The sequence below is a fragment of the Spinacia oleracea genome, chromosome 1 (genome assembly GCF_020520425.1).
Source record: "Spinacia oleracea cultivar Varoflay chromosome 1, BTI_SOV_V1, whole genome shotgun sequence".
NCBI lineage: Eukaryota > Viridiplantae > Streptophyta > Magnoliopsida > Caryophyllales > Amaranthaceae > Spinacia > Spinacia oleracea.
Window position 1 is genome coordinate 83,397,960 of NC_079487.1, and position 5,661 is coordinate 83,403,620.

A 5,661-nucleotide genomic window follows, 5' to 3' on the forward strand; every position below is an offset into this window, starting at 1 on the left:
TCAGTTATGATTTGGACAAGATCTGATCATAATGGTTCTAATCTGGATAGACCGGATCTCTGGACATGATTTGTATAGATATGGACATGATCTGTATAGATTGGTTCATGATCTGGACATAATCAATTAGCATAATTCAGTTTATATACTTTGTGAGCGTGTCTTCCTTTGCTGCTCCCAAACAAGAACAAGTTAGAATGCTAAACGTCGTTCCTCCGTAGAAATTCCACAACACGTTCAGATCCGCCCTAGGTTCAACCAACTAGGATTTAATCTAAGGTATTATTAATTCGGGGTCTCACTTTTATGTATTAGGAAAAGCATGAAAAACTCGTGTGTATATTATGATCATAGACCACATATATAAAGGAAATAGGAAAACTCTAATTAGCCAAAACCCTAATTTAGGTTTAGGAAGGTTTTGGACCTAGGTAGGGAATTGTCGGCCAGCATGCTTATGGCCCAAGTTGCTTGTTGAACAAGCAGCCCTGGTGTCGCAAGATGCGGCTGCCTTGCTAGGGCATGCATGCCTTGCTGCCATAGCTGGCACAAGGCTGGCGCGCTCGCAGGCCCATAGCGTGGCCTTGTGCTGGCGCTAGGGATGGCAATGGATCGGATTCGGGTCGGATGAAGCTTCACCCGCATCCATTCGTTTATCAATCCGCTCCACCCGCATCCATCCGTCACCCGCTTAACCCGTCATCCGTATCCACCCATCCATCATCCGCGGATGAAGCGGGTGGATCGGGTGACTAACGGATGAATGTTTTATAGTAAAAAAATTAAATCAACACCAATATATATTTATTTTTATCGATAAAAATTATTTTGTTAATAAAATTTATAAAAATAAGAACATTTTTGAAAAAAAATTGGAAATTAAATTATTTTCTTAAATATTTAACATTTTTATTAAAATTTTGGAAGAAAAATATATTAAACGGGTGGATGGATGATTAACGGATGGAGCGATCATCATCCATATCCGACCCAATCCTTCACCCGCTTCATCCGTCATCCGCATCTCATCCATTTAGTTCGGGTATCCATCCATTTAATAATTGCGGGTGGATCGGATTAAAGGATATCCATTTAATATTGTCATCCCTAGCTGGCGCTGGGCTGGCGACGCTGTTGGCCCATGCTCTGGTGCGCTGGCGCGCTCGCTTCTTGGCTTTGTGGCACGCCCATGGGCTTGCCTTGCGGTGAGCTCGTGGGCTTGCCTCGTCCATGGGCTGCGATGCACGCGGATTTTAGCCCGTGTTTTCGGCTCATGTATCGAGCTTCGCGTTTCCGATTTATTTCGGATTTCGGAATTATTCCCGACTCGAATAATATTTCCGATTCCGACAATATTTCCGATTTTGATAATATTTTCGATTCTGACAATATTTTCGATTCCGATAATATTTCCATTTCCAGCAAAATTTCTGATTCCGGCAATATTTCTATTTCTGATAATATTTCTGATACGAACCATATTTCCGTTTTCGACAATTTTTTCGACTTCGATAATATTTATATTTCCGTTATGAACCATATTTTCGTTTCCGGCAATATCTTCATTTGTGGCAAATATCCTTTCTTTGTCTTTTGATGGTTTGTTTAGCTCCCAATGAAACCAACATCCATATTTTTCGAATATCCATAATTAGAGTATTTATTGAATGTAATATTCACTTAAATACTTGATTCGTTCACGTACTATAGTGTGACCCTACGGGTTCAGTCATGAGTAAGTTGTGGCATTAATAATATTAATTCCACTTGAACTGAAGCGGCCTCTAGCTAGGCATTCAGATCACTTGATCTCACTGAATAATTAACTTGCTTAATTAATACTGAACCGTTTTTATTAGACTTAGCATTAAATACATTAAATGCAAACTTGGACCAAGGGCATATTTCCTTCAGTCTCCCACTTGTCCGTAGGGACACGTCTGCATTTCTTAATTCCTTTGTCGCTCGATGCCTGCTCATGAACATAAGTGATGAGCGACATTTATGTCGCTCTTAGCTTAGGTTTTCATGCTAGTTTATTATGATTTTTCATAGTTTTTATAGTTTTTCGTATGATTTTTATAGTTTCTCTTCATCTTGTGCTTTATAGGTGATTATTGTGAAATATGATGGAAAACCAAGTAGATTGGAGCAAAACAGAGTATGTGCGACCGAACAGTGAAGAATTGGTGACTCAAGGAAGACACAACTATGTGCGACCGAACAACTCTTTATGTTCGATCGCACAAGAGCCCCTTTGTGCGATCGAGCTCTGTTAAACGATCGCACAAAATGGATTTCAGAGACAGAATGTCCCCAATTTTGACGTTCGACCGCACAGGTTTTCGTTCGACCGCACAAGATATTTGTGTGCCCACACAGCTTGTTTGTGCGACCACACTGGAAATCTTAGAAGAATTGGCCAAGAAAAGCTTATTCAACCGCACAAGAATTCTTGTTCGGTTGCACATGACGAAGGAGGCCATCTTTGCTTCGTTTGCTCGCATAGGATCAAGTGTGTGCTCGAATTGGATTTCTCCGTTCGATCTCACAGAGGGTATATGCGACCGAACGTCGACGCGGGCTGCAGATTTTTGAATTAAAGCTTCTATTTGGGGAAACTTATAAATAGATTTTTCATTTTAATTTTAAAACACATTCACATTATTAGAATTTCCAATTACATTTTCCAGCATTTCTAGAGAGAGAAACTCCATAGTTTGAAGCTTCAAGTTGTCATTTCTTCAACTCTTTTAATTCCTTGCAATTTTAATTCAATTTCTTTGTTCTTTGTTCTTTGCTATTTTGCTATTGTTCTTGAATTCTTGAATTCCTATATTGCTTTGATTCTAGTTTGATTGATTCCTAATTCTCTTTTGATTTTGCAATTGAATGCTTAATTTCTTGATTCCTTGCTTTTACTCTCTCTATTACATGCTTACTAGCCTTGAATTCTTAGATTTCCTAGTTACAAGCATGTGTAGTGAGTAGATTTTAGTTAGGGATAGGGGAGAATCTAGGGGGCTTAATTAGGGGAAATTGAAGATTGAATGTTGATTGTTGATGTAATTAAATGTGAGTTGGTGATAGGATGTCCATGACTAATTAAGTAGTAGTTCCAAATACTAGTTTATTAGAATTAATTGGAATGCATAGTTTAGGTTTGGCAAGACATTGTGAACCTCTTTTATGCAAGTGAATAGTTGTTCTTATATGCAAGTGGTCTAGTTTAGGACTATGCGAAAGCTTTTCCATAGATTTGATGCTTCGCGTGCTCCATCCGAGAGGTGGCGAACACGTCATTTGATTCTATTCCCCTATACACTAAGTCTTTGCATCATCATGATTGTTTGATTGTTTGATCGTTTCCCCCGATTTCCCTAGCCTATCCCCGATTCCCTAGCGTTTTCCCTATTTGGTTTAATTCGTTTGATAGCTTAGTGTCCTAGGAATTAGTTCAAATCAACTTACGTCTAAACTATCTTAACGTCTTAACTCAATGCGCTCCGTTCTCTTGGGACGATCCCTATCTTGCCGCTAGCCAGTAGAATAAGTGTTTTCTATAAATTTTGTTTGGTTAGGTGGTGTTCGGATAACGACACGAAAAATGCCTCATCAAAATGGCGCCGTTGCCGGGGAATGGTCGTTGTTATTGAGTTTTGTTGAGACTAGTTTACCTTTAGAAAAATACAAAAACATTGCATTCTTGTTTTGCTTTCTTTTCCTTTACAATACTCACGTGTCCTTTGAGTTTGTATGCTTGATAGGGGTCGTGCACGTCAAAGGTCTGTCAACCCTCTTGACCTTGAATTGGAGAGGACATTAAGGAGATTAAGGCGCGTTCGAACTCGCTCGTCAAGCTACAACCGATTTGAGTCCTTGAGTGTAGGTGTGGAACGAGAAGAAAGTGAGCAAACCATTGAAACCATGGCGCTCCCGGTCAAGAATTTGGGTATACCGGGAGCATTCGAGGCAACATGTGGAATCCAAGCTCCCACAACTAATGCTAATAACTTCGAAATCAAACCCGCTTTGATTAACTTGGTTCAAAGCCATCCTTTTTGTGGGAAGAGCAACGAGTCACCACACGAGCACCTAAAGCAATTTGAACACTATTGTGATACAATCAAACACAATGGTGTGACTTCGGACTATGTGCGGTTGACTCTATTTCGTTTCTCTCTCCTAGGACGAGCTAGCGATTGGCTTGACAAGGAGGTCAAGCCAAATTCACTTCGAACTTGGAATGAAGTAACAAGCGCATTTTTGAGCAAGTTCTACTCTCATGGCAAGATGGCGGAATATCGCCACAAAATTCAATCATTTGAGCAAAAGCGGATGAATCGCTTTTTGAAGCTTGGGACCGATTCAAAGAATGCCAAAGGGAATGCCCTCACCATGGGATTCCTAAGTGGTTGCTACTCCAAACCTTCTATTTGGGGTTGAGCCCGACCTCTGAGACGAGTCTAGATGCGGGGGCGGGTGGTCCCATAATGAACAAGACCGAAGATCAAATAGAAGAGATAATTGAGGATGTAGTTCAAAATTACCAAGCTTGGCATGTTGGTACAAGGAACTATGATAGCAAGGGTAGGAGTGATGATGGTAAAGGGTCGGTATATGCTATGGAGCAAGCACGGATCATTGAGAAGCTTAGCTCGAGATTGGAAAAGCTAGAGAGCACACCAAGTCAACCACCATCGCCATCAACAATTCCACCGCCTTCGGCTTCTCTTCTCACTAAGAGGAAGAGCAAGGTGAGTTCCTATGACACAATTCCTCCAGGCACATCCTTTTGTGATAATTGTCAAAGCTATGGTCATTTCCCTAATGCTTGTCCTTTGGTGCATAACGTGTCTTATGTGGATTATGGCTCTTCTTGTGAAGGTGATTTTGATATGGAATATTCCCATGCTTTGAATGAGAGGTCTAGATATGATAACCCTAATAATCAAAACTTTGCTAGGAAATCACCTAGAGGCCCCCCTATGCATGGATCCTACCAAGGCTTTGGCCAAGGAGGTGGGTATGATAGTCAAGGCCGAGGTGGCTATAGAGCGCAAGGCTATCAAAGCCAAGCACCCTATGGTTAATCTCATGGTCTTGGCAATCAAACCCAATACAATCAAGGTAGTTATAATCCTAACCATCAAGGTGGAGGGGGTTACAACTATTCTTATGGGCAATTTAGGGGTGCCTCTAGTGGGGTTATCCGTTGAACTCGGGAAGTCCATATGGTGTTTCTCAATTTCTACCTCCCCGATTCAATGGGCCAAGGACCTATGGCAACCAATTCCAACAAAACCCTAGTGGTTATGGCAATGCACCTCCACCGCTCCCGCCTCTCAAGTCTAACCTTGAGGCTCTCATGGAGTCGTTCGTGGGGGCGCAAGCCAAGAAAAATGTTGAGTTTGAGGATGGATTTAAGCAATCCAACACCCACTTGAAAATAATTGAAACTCAATTAGCACAACTTGCTAGAACCATCAAGGAACAACAAGTGCATACTAGTCTCCCACCCCAAGGTCAAGCTCCTAAGCAAATGTATTCGATTGTGACTAGGAGTGGGATGATTTTAGATGATGGTGCTAAGTTTGTTGATGCCCCTTGCTCTAGGGGTGAGGAATCTAAGGGAAATGAGTCTACGGACTGTGATGTGGC

The 5,661-nt window shown here is 41.2% G+C and overlaps 1 pseudogene; it reads right to left on the bottom strand.

The window, feature by feature from the left end:
- Positions 1-4,305: 4,305 nt before the first annotated feature.
- LOC130466567 (uncharacterized) lies at positions 4,306-4,405 on the bottom strand (annotated as a pseudogene).
- Positions 4,406-5,661: the final 1,256 nt, after the last annotated feature.